This window comes from Lemur catta, unplaced genomic scaffold, assembly GCF_020740605.2.
Source record: "Lemur catta isolate mLemCat1 unplaced genomic scaffold, mLemCat1.pri scaffold_164_ctg1, whole genome shotgun sequence".
Taxonomy (NCBI): Eukaryota; Metazoa; Chordata; class Mammalia; order Primates; family Lemuridae; genus Lemur; species Lemur catta.
Window position 1 is genome coordinate 4,627 of NW_025423784.1, and position 15,082 is coordinate 19,708.

Sequence of the window (15,082 nt, forward strand, 5' to 3'; positions counted from 1 at the left end):
ACGGCACACTACGGCCCCAATTGGCCAGAGACATCTGGTGGACCCCAGGGCACTGCGCGAAGGGAAGCCGAGGGCAACCTGTGGCGGACCCGGGCCACGGCGTCTGCAGGCGATTACCAGGCGGCCACAGGAGGCCGGGAGAAACTCATTCTCAGCGGGGGGTGGGGGGAGGGGAAGTGATCGCAAAGGCACACCCGACAGATCCCTTTCCAGTTCATAAACGTGGTGATTGCGTGTTCACACGCACGTGTGAGGTGTGCCTCCTGCTGTGTCGGCACATCCCCCGCGTGACGTGAAACCATGATTGGGGGGGGCGGTTTGCGATGAAAGTCACGCCAGGTCCCCGGGAGAGTTCCTGAGCCTGATAACTGCGCGCGTGCGGAGGAAAACAGGGGGCGGGGGGGGATTGGAAGCGAAGCAAGGAAGAAGGAGCGAGCGAGCGAGCTAGCGGGGGGGGGGGGAGGGGGGGGCGGGGACGGGGCGGGAGGAGGGAGACGAAAAGAAAAGAGTGGAGAAGTCCGCGAGGACGGAGCCCTCTGGCGGTGGACCGCTGGCATAGCGTCGAGGAGCCCGGCCCCGGCCGCGGTCCCGCCGAGACTTGAGTGTGACGGGGACATCTGGTCGACCCCGCGTACCGCGGCGTCGGCGCGCGACGCCGGCGGGGGCGCGAGCGCGGAGACAGCGGGTCCCCGCCGTCCTACCCTCACGGGGGCCCGCCGGCCTCCTGGTCGACCCCGACTCTCGGGGGAAAGAAGGGCGGGGGCGACCGGCCGGTCCCCCGACCGGAGGGCCACCGCTTCCACCCCCGCGGCGACGGAGAGGGCCGCGGCGGCCAGACCGGCGCGGCCCCTCCCCCGCCGGCGCCTCGGTCGCCCCGTCTCCCCCACCCACCGACCATCGCGCTCCTCCGGGGAACCCCGATCCCAGCCCGGAGGACGAGCCCCGAAGGGTCGCGCGGGGAGGAGGCCGCGTGGTGGGAGTCGGGGTCCACCCCGAGGCGTGACTCCGGGCGCGGCCTGGAGGGGAGGGGAGGGGAGGGCCGCCCCCTCCACCTTCCCCGGCGCCCCCGACCGACACACCGCGTGCCCGCAGCGCGCACCCCCCCCACACCCCGCCGTAGCCCTGGCGCGGGAGGGGGCCGAGGCAGCGCGGAGGGCCGGAGCGACGGGAGGGGCCGAGGAGGCGGTGACCGACGGACCCGGGGAGACCCGCGCCCCGCGGGGCCGCCGCCGGCCGGCCGGACGCTGCGCGCGCGCGCGCGCGCGCGCACCCGCCCGCCGGGACAAACCCTTGTGTCGAGGGCTGACTTTCAATAGATCGCAGCCAGGGAGCTGCTCTGCTACGTACGAAACCCCGACCCAGAAGCAGGTCGTCTACGAATGGTTTAGCACCAGGTTCCCCACGAACGTGCGTTGCGTGACGGGCGAGGGGGGGCGGCCGCCCTTCCGGCCGCACCCCGTTTCCCAGGACGAGGGGCGCTCTAACTCACAGCCTCACCCAGAGCAACCTCCCGCCCGCCCTGCAAGCTCCATTCACCGTGAGTGCCCTGGCCGGGTAGGTGTCCCACTGCACAAAGACCTATCAGACCGCATTTCTTCCATTATTATAAGTAGTCATACATTCTTTTAGGACCGTAGCCGTAGGGTACACCTCCAGGCACAGTTGCGGGGTGGGAGGTGAGGGAAGAGGCCATTCTTCACGTATCGTTGGGTAGCACGGGGGCAGGGGGAGGCAGTTTCCTCCTGCTCCTCCTCGTCCCCCTTCTCCCTGGATTTGCTTCTTCCTGGTTTTTTCTTTATTCCTCTCCCAGTTCCCCCTTCCATCGTCTTGACGGATTTGGATGAGACGTAGACATTTTCTATGTCAGGCTTTACTCATCCCGAGGGAGGAGGAGAAAAGTAAGCCGCCTGCCATGACACAATGGAACGGAAGTTTGTGAGCTACTGACTGCTGTGGCATTCTGACACTTCGTGTTTTTCAGGACATTCTATATTTCCGCTATCCCACTAGAATATATCCCCTTGATCACTCCCGTGTACCCCCATCCCAGCTTTTTCGTGAGCCACCCTCAACGGCCGTGACAATGTAGTGCGGGGACTCCCTCCGTCTGGTGCCTTACACTCGCACATTTGGGGTTTCGTATCAGCATAGCAAAGTGATCGCCTTTCAATAACCTGGCTGGCCACCGTGGCTCATGCCTGTGACCCCAGCAACTTGGGAGGCAGAGACGGGAGCATGACTTGAGCCCAGCAGCCGGAGACCAGCCTGGGTAACACGATGAGACCTCGTCTCTACCAACAAAATATAAAAAAAGAAAAATTATGCCTGGTGTGGCAGCATCTGCCTATAATCCCAGCGGCTCAGAAGGCTGAGGCAGAGAGGATCACTTAAGCCCTGGATTTGAAGCTTGCCGTGAGCTACAATCAGGCTAAGGCGGCCTGGCTGGGAGAGGACAGAGTGAAAGGAATCCTGCCTCAAAAAAAAAAAAAGACAGAAAAAGGAAAGAGGAAAGAAAGTAAAAAGAGAAAGAAGACCGATGACACAACTTAGAAGTCTCGGTGTTACCGAAAACTCCGCCGATTGCCCACGAGGCAAATAGCGAGGACAAGCTGTGTGAGGAGGAAGAAAAGAGGGAGTCTATTTGGCCGGTAAAGGAGGAAATGAGGTAGACCTTCCCATCTCAAGCCCCCAAAGTTCCCGAACATAGGGCTGGGCAGAAATAGAGAGCTTTTAAAGGGCGCGGGAGGCGGGCGATGGGGGTGGGTGGGGATGGGTGGGGGGGAGCGTGTGGTTCTCAGCTTTAGCAATGATTGAGGTTAATGATTTCAATGGTCCAGGCTCTGCCAAAAACAAAGCCTGTGAACTCTGTGAACTCTGCCGGCCACCCACCTGGGGGCAGGGGACCACTTGGGAGTTTTAACAAAAGATTTAACTTGCTTGGGGACATAGGCCAGACTACGAGTTCCCAAAAGTTGGGGGGGTTGGGGGAGGAGAGCGTAAAAGGACAGAACATCTTTCTGTCCTTTTTTGGTTTCTTCTTTTTTCCCCCCTAGGTGCCAAAAGATATGAGCCCGATGCCGAAAAGAAATAGGTATGGGCGCCCACGTGCACACGCAGAGATATACGATCGAATACGTCGTCTTCACAGTGTTTCCGAGTCGAGGAATCTGGAAGATGATCGGGGAAGGATCACGGGCAACTTCGTATTTCTTCCGGGACAGGAAAATGGACCCGAAGAGAAAAACGCATCGTTCTCGGCATAGGATAAAACGCTACATCTTGTTATATAATATGAGGCATTCTGTGATTTAAATTTTTATCCGAGATGATATTCAGTAAGCCTACAAAACAAGATAAAACACAGACAAACACAAGGGTGAAAAAAAAAGAAAAAAACCTAGGGGCACAGGCCTATGGTCCCGGGAGGAGGCAGGGAGCGGGAGGAGGGGCGCCTCCCGCAGACAACAGGGCGGGTGGGCGGAGAGCCGCCAGAGGCGAGGGCTGCCTCGGGCGGGGCCCAGAGCTGCGGGCCCAGGAAGAAGGGAGTGGGACCGGTCGTGCTCTACTCCCCGCCGCTGATCCGAACCACGCCCCGCCCTCCACCCCCCCTCCACCCCCCACCCCGCCCCGGGGAGTCAGCTCTTAAACTCCCAACGTCACCTGGCTTTCCGCGATCACGATGGCTGATCAGAGTGGCCGCTAGGTGACACCCGACAACCGGTGCCAGTGTCAGCCTGAAAAGAAGGGACCCTATGACGGGGGTGGGCAGGGGTGGGGGTGGGGCGCACAGTGGGCGGCCCGGCCAGCTCCCCTTCCTCCTTGGAGCGGATCGGATCATCTGGAACTTTATCCCCCGAGAGGAGAGAGTGACACTGGGTGTGTGCTAGGAGCCGGCGGGTTGGGACGGGGACCTACCCGAGAGGGAAGTCGAGTACAGGGAGTTTCACAGTTGACCCACTGACGATCTCAAGGCCCGGACAGTAGAAGCGTGGCAATATCTGTCACCGTGGAATGAACACTTGGTACCAAAGACCTTTGTCTTTGCTGGTCCCCTGTGCCCAGGGGGGCACGTGGCCAGAATCTGACATCCTAAATGTCTTCTTAGAAAAAATTTGGGGGTGGGAGTGGGGGCGGGGGAGAGAGACAGAGAGAGGAAAGAAAGGGGCAGGAAACGGCTGCCACAAAACTATCAGAACAGATGAGCGATCGATGGGGCCTATCCGGTTAAATTCTTTCCCTACCCACAGAACGACTTAACGGAGCTGGTGTCACTGCAGTCGGGCCACGTTCCGGTATATGTATATACACGGCCACACATATATATGTATATACACCGACACACACACACACACACACACACACACACACACACACACACACACACATATAAAATTAGCTGGGCATGCTGGCGCATGCCTGTATTCCCAGCTACTGGGGAGGCTGAGGCAGTAGGATCACTGAAGCCCAGGAGTTTGAGGTTGCGGTGAGCTAGGCTGACACCACGGAACTCAGTCTAGCCCGGGCAACAGAGGGAGACTCTGCCTCAAAAAAAAAATCCCCCAACCGAACAAGGTATAGGAAAATTATGGTGGCGGTGATGGTGGTGGTGGTGTGGCGGTAGGGGGGCGGGGGCGCTGCTGGTGTGGGCGGTGCTGGTGCCAGTGCAGTGGTCATCGTCCCACTACTAAAAGGGAGAGCAGAACCAAGTTCTGGGACATAAAGATCATACTGGATCCACCGGTGGAGCGAGGGAATGTTTCTTCTACAGGACCAGTATTTCCTTTGCTGCCCCCTCCCCCAATGCCATAAATAATGTGTCGATGAGGACGTACACACCGTTATCCCTGGTTGTGGGTCGGGGGTGGGGGCGGGGGCGTGGCAGGGAGTCAAGTCAAGTGATGCTTTTGTAATAAAGAGACATACGGCCCCCCGGGATACAGGCTGGGAACTTCACCCGTCAGCTCTAGGGAGTAACACAGGCAGGCAGTGCTCACCGTCAGTCTTACATAATTAAAAAATAAAAAAAATAGAAAATAGAAAAAACGGCCGGGCGCAGTGGCTCCCGCCTGTAATCCTAGCACTCTGGGAGGCCGAGGCGGGAGGATCGCTCAAGGTCAGGAGTTGGAGACCAGCCTCAGCAAGAGCGAGACACCGCCCCCTCCTCGCCCAGCCCCTCCCCGTCCCGTCCCGTCCCTACAAAGAGAGAGAAATAAATTATCTGGAAAATTAAAAATAGATAGAAACAAACTTAGCCGGGCACAGTGGCACGTGCTGGTATTCCCAGGTATTCGGGAGGCTGAGGCAGAAGGATCGCTTAAGTCGAGGAGTTTGAGGTTGCTGTGAGCTAGACTGACGCCACGCCACTCTAGCGAGGGCAACACAAAGAGACCCTGTGAGAAAGAAAAGAGGAAAGAGAAACAAAAGAAAGAGAGAGAGAGAGACAGAGGGAGAGAGGGCGAGAGTGACAGAGAGAAAAAGGGAGGGAGGGAAGAGTAGGAGGAGGTGAGGGATAGGGGGAGAGAGAGAGAGAGAGAGAGAGAGAGAGGGAAGGAGGGAGGGAAGAGAAGGAGGAGGAGAGGGAGAGGGAGAGAGAGAGAGAGAGAGGGAGAGGCAGAAGAAGAGGGCGAGGGGGAGGGGGGGAGAGAGACACGGGGGAGAGAGAGAGGGAGAGAGAGGGAGGGATAGAGAGGGAGGGAGGGAGGGAGGGGGGAGAGAGAGAGAGAGGGAGGGAGAGAGAGAGAGATAGAAGAAAACTATTAAAAATTCGGTACCAGATCCATCGGTCGGTACTCAGAAGCGTGACGATCGGGTGTTCCCGTGCACGTGTGAGATGTGTCTTCTCCCTCACGCCGCGTTGCCTCCACACACACACACATACACACACACACACACACATCACCCATGTGCCGCGAAAAAAGCAACAAAAAGAGAGAAAGAGATGAAAAAGGGAGAATGGAAACAGGGAAAAAGAGGAAGGAAGAAAGAAGTTTTGAACAAAAGAGACCAAAGTCACAGCGAGAAGGAAGAATACTGAGCCCGGAGCGACACCTAGTGACCACACCGTCAACGGCACACTACGGCCCCAATTGGCCAGAGACATCTGGTGGACCCCAGGGCACTGCGCGAAGGGAAGCCGAGGGCAACCTGTGGCGGACCCGGGCCACGGCGTCTGCAGGCGATTACCAGGCGGCCACAGGAGGCCGGGGAAACTCATTCTCAGCGGGGGGTGGGGGGAGGGGAAGTGATCGCAAAGTCACACCCGACAGATCCCTTTCCAGTTCATAAACGTGGTGATTGCGTGTTCACACGCACGTGTGAGGTGTGCCTCCTGCTGTGTCGGCACATCCCCCGCGTGACGTGAAACCATGATTGGGGGGGGGCGGTTTGCGATGAAAGTCACGCCAGGTCCCCGGGAGAGTTCGTGAGCCTGATAACTGCGCGCGTGCGGAGGAAATCAGGGGGCGGGGGGGGGGGGTTGGAAGCGAAGCAAGGAAGAAGGAGCGAGCGAGCGAGCTAGCGGGGGGGGGGGAGAGGGAGGCGGGGACGGGGCGGGAGGAGGGAGACGAAAAGAAAAGAGTGGAGAAGTCCGCGAGGACGGAGCCCTCTGGCGGTGACCGCTGGCATAGCGTCGAGGAGCCCGGCCCCGGCCGCGGTCCCGCCGAGACTTGAGTGTGACGGGGACATCTGGTCGACCCCGCGTACCGCGGCGTCGGCGCGCGACGCCGGCGGGGGGCGCGAGCGCGGAGACAGCGGGTCCCCGCCGTCCTACCCTCACGGGGGCCCGCCGGCCTCCTGGTCGACCCCGACTCTCGGGGGAAAGAAGGGCGGGGGCGACCGGCCGGTCCCCCGACCGGAGGGCCACCGCTTCCACCCCCGCGGCGACGGAGAGGGCCGCGGCGGCCAGACCGGCGCGGCCCCTCCCCCGCCGGCGCCTCGGTCGCCCCGTCTCCCCCACCCACCGACCATCGCGCTCCTCCGGGGAACCCCGATCCCAGCCCGGAGGACGAGCCCCGAAGGGTCGCGCGGGGAGGAGGCCGCGTGGTGGGAGTCGGGGTCCACCCCGAGGCGTGACTCCGGGCGCGGCCTGGAGGGGAGGGGAGGGGAGGGCCGCCCCCTCCACCTTCCCCGGCGCCCCCGACCGACACACCGCGTGCCCGCGCGCGCACCCCCCCCCCACACCCCGCCGTAGCCCTGGCGCGGGAGGGGCCGAGGCAGCGCGGAGGGCCGGAGCGACGGGAGGGGCCGAGGAGGCGGTGACCGACGGACCCGGGGAGACCCGCGCCCCGCGGGGCCGCCGCCGGCCGGCCGGACGCGCGCGCGCGCGCGCGCGCGCACCCGCCCGCCGGGACAAACCCTTGTGTCGAGGGCTGACTTTCAATAGATCGCAGCCAGGGAGCTGCTCTGCTACGTACGAAACCCCGACCCAGAAGCAGGTCGTCTACGAATGGTTTAGCACCAGGTTCCCCACGAACGTGCGTTGCGTGACGGGCGAGGGGGCGGCCGCCCTTCCGGCCGCACCCCGTTTCCCAGGACGAGGGGCGCTCTAACTCACAGCCTCACCCAGAGCAACCTCCCGCCCGCCCTGCAAGCTCCATTCACCGTGAGTGCCCTGGCCGGGTAGGTGTCCCACTGCACAAAGACCTATCAGACCGCATTTCTTCCATTATTATAAGTAGTCATACATTCTTTTAGGACCGTAGCCGTAGGGTACACCTCCAGGCACAGTTGCGGGGTGGGAGGTGAGGGAAGAGGCCATTCTTCACGTATCGTTGGGTAGCACGGGGGCAGGGGAGGCAGTTTCCTCCTGCTCCTCCTCGTCCCCCTTCTCCCTGGATTTGCTTCTTCCTGGTTTTTTCTTTATTCCTCTCCCAGTTCCCCCTTCCATCGTCTTGACGGATTTGGATGAGACGTAGACATTTTCTATGTCAGGCTTTACTCATCCCGAGGGAGGAGGAGAAAAGTAAGCCGCCTGCCATGACACAATGGAACGGAAGTTTGTGAGCTACTGACTGCTGTGGCATTCTGACACTTCGTGTTTTTCAGGACATTCTATATTTCCGCTATCCCACTAGAATATATCCCCTTGATCACTCCCGTGTACCCCCATCCCAGCTTTTTCGTGAGCCACCCTCAACGGCCGTGACAATGTAGTGCGGGGACTCCCTCCGTCTGGTGCCTTACACTCGCACATTTGGGGTTTCGTATCAGCATAGCAAAGTGATCGCCTTTCAATAACCTGGCTGGCCACCGTGGCTCATGCCTGTGACCCCAGCAACTTGGGAGGCAGAGACGGGAGCATGACTTGAGCCCAGCAGCCGGAGACCAGCCTGGGTAACACGATGAGACCTCGTCTCTACCAACAAAATATAAAAAAAGAAAAATTATGCCTGGTGTGGCAGCATCTGCCTATAATCCCAGCGGCTCAGAAGGCTGAGGCAGAGAGGATCACTTAAGCCCTGGATTTGAAGCTTGCCGTGAGCTACAATCAGGCTAAGGCGGCCTGGCTGGGAGAGGACAGAGTGAAAGGAATCCTGCCTCAAAAAAAAAAAAGACAGAAAAAGGAAAGAGGAAAGAAAGTAAAAAGAGAAAGAAGACCGATGACACAACTTAGAAGTCTCGGTGTTACCGAAAACTCCGCCGATTGCCCACGAGGCAAATAGCGAGGACAAGCTGTGTGAGGAGGAAGAAAAGAGGGAGTCTATTTGGCCGGTAAAGGAGGAAATGAGGTAGACCTTCCCATCTCAAGCCCCCAAAGTTCCCGAACATAGGGCTGGGCAGAAATAGAGAGCTTTTAAAGGGCGCGGGAGGCGGGCGATGGGGGTGGGTGGGGATGGGTGGGGGGAGCGTGTGGTTCTCAGCTTTAGCAATGATTGAGGTTAATGATTTCAATGGTCCAGGCTCTGCCAAAAACAAAGCCTGTGAACTCTGTGAACTCTGCCGGCCACCCACCTGGGGGCAGGGGACCACTTGGGAGTTTTAACAAAAGATTTAACTTGCTTGGGGACATAGGCCAGACTACGAGTTCCCAAAAGTTGGGGGGGTTGGGGGAGGAGAGCGTAAAAGGACAGAACATCTTTCTGTCCTTTTTTGGTTTCTTCTTTTTTCCCCCCTAGGTGCCAAAAGATATGAGCCCGATGCCGAAAAGAAATAGGTATGGGCGCCCACGTGCACACGCAGAGATATACGATCGAATACGTCGTCTTCACAGTGTTTCCGAGTCGAGGAATCTGGAAGATGATCGGGGAAGGATCACGGGCAACTTCGTATTTCTTCCGGGACAGGAAAATGGACCCGAAGAGAAAAACGCATCGTTCTCGGCATAGGATAAAACGCTACATCTTGTTATATAATATGAGGCATTCTGTGATTTAAATTTTTATCCGAGATGATATTCAGTAAGCCTACAAAACAAGATAAAACACAGACAAACACAAGGGTGAAAAAAAAAGAAAAAAACCTAGGGGCACAGGCCTATGGTCCCGGGAGGAGGCAGGGAGCGGGAGGAGGGGCGCCTCCCGCAGACAACAGGGCGGGTGGGCGGAGAGCCGCCAGAGGCGAGGGCTGCCTCGGGCGGGGCCCAGAGCTGCGGGCCCAGGAAGAAGGGAGTGGGACCGGTCGTGCTCTACTCCCCGCCGCTGATCCGAACCACGCCCCGCCCTCCACCCCCCCTCCACCCCCCACCCCGCCCCGGGGAGTCAGCTCTTAAACTCCCAACGTCACCTGGCTTTCCGCGATCACGATGGCTGATCAGAGTGGCCGCTAGGTGACACCCGACAACCGGTGCCAGTGTCAGCCTGAAAAGAAGGGACCCTATGACGGGGGTGGGCAGGGGTGGGGGTGGGGCGCACAGTGGGCGGCCCGGCCAGCTCCCCTTCCTCCTTGGAGCGGATCGGATCATCTGGAACTTTATCCCCCGAGAGGAGAGAGTGACACTGGGTGTGTGCTAGGAGCCGGCGGGTTGGGACGGGGACCTACCCGAGAGGGAAGTCGAGTACAGGGAGTTTCACAGTTGACCCACTGACGATCTCAAGGCCCGGACAGTAGAAGCGTGGCAATATCTGTCACCGTGGAATGAACACTTGGTACCAAAGACCTTTGTCTTTGCTGGTCCCCTGTGCCCAGGGGGGCACGTGGCCAGAATCTGACATCCTAAATGTCTTCTTAGAAAAAATTTGGGGGTGGGAGTGGGGGCGGGGGAGAGAGACAGAGAGAGGAAAGAAAGGGGCAGGAAACGGCTGCCACAAAACTATCAGAACAGATGAGCGATCGATGGGGCCTATCCGGTTAAATTCTTTCCCTACCCACAGAACGACTTAACGGAGCTGGTGTCACTGCAGTCGGGCCACGTTCCGGTATATGTATATACACGGCCACACATATATATGTATATACACCGACACACACACACACACACACACACACACACACACACACACACATATAAAATTAGCTGGGCATGCTGGCGCATGCCTGTATTCCCAGCTACTGGGGAGGCTGAGGCAGTAGGATCACTGAAGCCCAGGAGTTTGAGGTTGCGGTGAGCTAGGCTGACACCACGGAACTCAGTCTAGCCCGGGCAACAGAGGGAGACTCTGCCTCAAAAAAAAAATCCCCCAACCGAACAAGGTATAGGAAAATTATGGTGGCGGTGATGGTGGTGGTGGTGTGGCGGTAGGGGGGCGGGGGCGCTGCTGGTGTGGGCGGTGCTGGTGCCAGTGCAGTGGTCATCGTCCCACTACTAAAAGGGAGAGCAGAACCAAGTTCTGGGACATAAAGATCATACTGGATCCACCGGTGGAGCGAGGGAATGTTTCTTCTACAGGACCAGTATTTCCTTTGCTGCCCCCTCCCCCAATGCCATAAATAATGTGTCGATGAGGACGTACACACCGTTGTCCCTGGTTGTGGGTCGGGGGTGGGGGCGGGGGCGTGGCAGGGAGTCAAGTCAAGTGATGCTTTTGTAATAAAGAGACATACGGCCCCCCGGGATACAGGCTGGGAACTTCACCCGTCAGCTCTAGGGAGTAACACAGGCAGGCAGTGCTCACCGTCAGTCTTACATAATTAAAAAATAAAAAAAATAGAAAATAGAAAAAACGGCCGGGCGCAGTGGCTCCCGCCTGTAATCCTAGCACTCTGGGAGGCCGAGGCGGGAGGATCGCTCAAGGTCAGGAGTTGGAGACCAGCCTCAGCAAGAGCGAGACACCGCCCCCTCCTCGCCCAGCCCCTCCCCGTCCCGTCCCGTCCCTACAAAGAGAGAGAAATAAATTATCTGGAAAATTAAAAATAGATAGAAACAAACTTAGCCGGGCACAGTGGCACGTGCTGGTATTCCCAGGTATTCGGGAGGCTGAGGCAGAAGGATCGCTTAAGTCGAGGAGTTTGAGGTTGCTGTGAGCTAGACTGACGCCACGCCACTCTAGCGAGGGCAACACAAAGAGACCCTGTGAGAAAGAAAAGAGGAAAGAGAAACAAAAGAAAGAGAGAGAGAGAGACAGAGGGAGAGAGGGCGAGAGTGACAGAGAGAAAAAGGGAGGGAGGGAAGAGTAGGAGGAGGTGAGGGATAGGGGGAGAGAGAGAGAGAGAGAGAGAGAGAGAGAGAGGGAAGGAGGGAGGGAAGAGAAGGAGGAGGAGAGGGAGAGGGAGAGAGAGAGAGAGAGAGGGAGAGGCAGAAGAAGAGGGCGAGGGGGAGGGGGGGAGAGAGACACGGGGGAGAGAGAGAGGGAGAGAGAGGGAGGGATAGAGAGGGAGGGAGGGAGGGAGGGGGGAGAGAGAGAGAGAGGGAGGGAGAGAGAGAGAGATAGAAGAAAACTATTAAAAATTCGGTACCAGATCCATCGGTCGGTACTCAGAAGCGTGACGATCGGGTGTTCCCGTGCACGTGTGAGATGTGTCTTCTCCCTCACGCCGCGTTTCCTCCACACACACACACATACACACACACACACACACATCACCCATGTGCCGCGAAAAAAGCAACAAAAAGAGAGAAAGAGATGAAAAAGGGAGAATGGAAACAGGGAAAAAGAGGAAGGAAGAAAGAAGTTTTGAACAAAAGAGACCAAAGTCACAGCGAGAAGGAAGAATACTGAGCCCGGAGCGACACCTAGTGACCACACCGTCAACGGCACACTACGGCCCCAATTGGCCAGAGACATCTGGTGGACCCCAGGGCACTGCGCGAAGGGAAGCCGAGGGCAACCTGTGGCGGACCCGGGCCACGGCGTCTGCAGGCGATTACCAGGCGGCCACAGGAGGCCGGGGAAACTCATTCTCAGCGGGGGGTGGGGAGAGGGGAAGTGATCGCAAAGTCACACCCGACAGATCCCTTTCCAGTTCATAAACGTGGTGATTGCGTGTTCCCACGCACGTGTGAGGTGTGCCTCCTGCTGTGTCGGCACATCCCCCGCGTGACGTGAAACCATGATTGGGGGGGGCGGTTTGCGATGAAAGTCACGCCAGGTCCCCGGGAGAGTTCCTGAGCCTGATAACTGCGCGCGTGCGGAGGAAAACAGGGGGCGGGGGGGGATTGGAAGCGAAGCAAGGAAGAAGGAGCGAGCGAGCGAGCTAGCGGGGGGGGGGGGGAGGGGGGGGCGGGGACGGGGCGGGAGGAGGGAGACGAAAAGAAAAGAGTGGAGAAGTCCGCGAGGACGGAGCCCTCTGGCGGTGACCGCTGGCATAGCGTCGAGGAGCCCGGCCCCGGCCGCGGTCCCGCCGAGACTTGAGTGTGACGGGGACATCTGGTCGACCCCGCGTACCGCGGCGTCGGCGCGCGACGCCGGCGGGGGCGCGAGCGCGGAGACAGCGGGTCCCCGCCGTCCTACCCTCACGGGGGCCCGCCGGCCTCCTGGTCGACCCCGACTCTCGGGGGAAAGAAGGGCGGGGGCGACCGGCCGGTCCCCCGACCGGAGGGCCACCGCTTCCACCCCCGCGGCGACGGAGAGGGCCGCGGCGGCCAGACCGGCGCGGCCCCTCCCCCGCCGGCGCCTCGGTCGCCCCGTCTCCCCCACCCACCGACCATCGCGCTCCTCCGGGGAACCCCGATCCCAGCCCGGAGGACGAGCCCCGAAGGGTCGCGCGGGGAGGAGGCCGCGTGGTGGGAGTCGGGGTCCACCCCGAGGCGTGACTCCGGGCGCGGCCTGGAGGGGAGGGGAGGGGAGGGCCGCCCCCTCCACCTTCCCCGGCGCCCCCGACCGACACACCGCGTGCCCGCGCGCGCACCCCCCCCCACACCCCGCCGTAGCCCTGGCGCGGGAGGGGCCGAGGCAGCGCGGAGGGCCGGAGCGACGGGAGGGGCCGAGGAGGCGGTGACCGACGGACCCGGGGAGACCCGCGCCCCGCGGGGCCGCCGCCGGCCGGCCGGACGCGCGCGCGCGCGCGCGCGCGCACCCGCCCGCCGGGACAAACCCTTGTGTCGAGGGCTGACTTTCAATAGATCGCAGCCAGGGAGCTGCTCTGCTACGTACGAAACCCCGACCCAGAAGCAGGTCGTCTACGAATGGTTTAGCACCAGGTTCCCCACGAACGTGCGTTGCGTGACGGGCGAGGGGGCGGCCGCCCTTCCGGCCGCACCCCGTTTCCCAGGACGAGGGGCGCTCTAACTCACAGCCTCACCCAGAGCAACCTCCCGCCCGCCCTGCAAGCTCCATTCACCGTGAGTGCCCTGGCCGGGTAGGTGTCCCACTGCACAAAGACCTATCAGACCGCATTTCTTCCATTATTATAAGTAGTCATACATTCTTTTAGGACCGTAGCCGTAGGGTACACCTCCAGGCACAGTTGCGGGGTGGGAGGTGAGGGAAGAGGCCATTCTTCACGTATCGTTGGGTAGCACGGGGGCAGGGGAGGCAGTTTCCTCCTGCTCCTCCTCGTCCCCCTTCTCCCTGGATTTGCTTCTTCCTGGTTTTTTCTTTATTCCTCTCCCAGTTCCCCCTTCCATCGTCTTGACGGATTTGGATGAGACGTAGACATTTTCTATGTCAGGCTTTACTCATCCCGAGGGAGGAGGAGAAAAGTAAGCCGCCTGCCATGACACAATGGAACGGAAGTTTGTGAGCTACTGACTGCTGTGGCATTCTGACACTTCGTGTTTTTCAGGACATTCTATATTTCCGCTATCCCACTAGAATATATCCCCTTGATCACTCCCGTGTACCCCCATCCCAGCTTTTTCGTGAGCCACCCTCAACGGCCGTGACAATGTAGTGCGGGGACTCCCTCCGTCTGGTGCCTTACACTCGCACATTTGGGGTTTCGTATCAGCATAGCAAAGTGATCGCCTTTCAATAACCTGGCTGGCCACCGTGGCTCATGCCTGTGACCCCAGCAACTTGGGAGGCAGAGACGGGAGCATGACTTGAGCCCAGCAGCCGGAGACCAGCCTGGGTAACACGATGAGACCTCGTCTCTACCAACAAAATATAAAAAAAGAAAAATTATGCCTGGTGTGGCAGCATCTGCCTATAATCCCAGCGGCTCAGAAGGCTGAGGCAGAGAGGATCACTTAAGCCCTGGATTTGAAGCTTGCCGTGAGCTACAATCAGGCTAAGGCGGCCTGGCTGGGAGAGGACAGAGTGAAAGGAATCCTGTCTCAAAAAAAAAAAAAAAAAGACAGAAAAAGGAAAGAGGAAAGAAAGTAAAAAGAGAAAAAAGACCGATGACACAACTTAGAAGTCTCGGTGTTACCGAAAACTCCGCCGATTGCCCACGAGGCAAATAGCGAGGACAAGCTGTGTGAGGAGGAAGAAAAGAGGGAGTCTATTTGGCCGGTAAAGGAGGAAATGAGGTAGACCTTCCCATCTCAAGCCCCCAAAGTTCCCGAACATAGGGCTGGGCAGAAATAGAGAGCTTTTAAAGGGCGCGGGAGGCGGGCGATGGGGGTGGGTGGGGATGGGTGGGGGGAGCGTGTGGTTCTCAGCTTTAGCAATGATTGAGGTTAATGATTTCAATGGTCCAGGCTCTGCCAAAAACAAAGCCTGTCAACTCTGTGAACTCTGCCGGCCACCCACCTGGGGGCAGGGGACCACTTGGGAGTTTTAACAAAAGATTTAACTTGCTTGGGGACATAGGCCAGACTACGAGT

General features: G+C 59.3%; 3 pseudogenes; all 3 read left to right on the top strand.

Moving 5' to 3' along the window:
* The first annotated feature begins 201 nt into the window (after positions 1 to 201).
* Positions 202 to 293, top strand: LOC123629507 (annotated as a pseudogene).
* Positions 294 to 6,266: 5,973 nt separating this feature from the next.
* LOC123629511 lies at positions 6,267 to 6,358 on the top strand (annotated as a pseudogene).
* Positions 6,359 to 12,324: 5,966 nt separating this feature from the next.
* Positions 12,325 to 12,416, top strand: LOC123629510 (annotated as a pseudogene).
* The last annotated feature ends 2,666 nt before the right edge of the window (positions 12,417 to 15,082 follow it).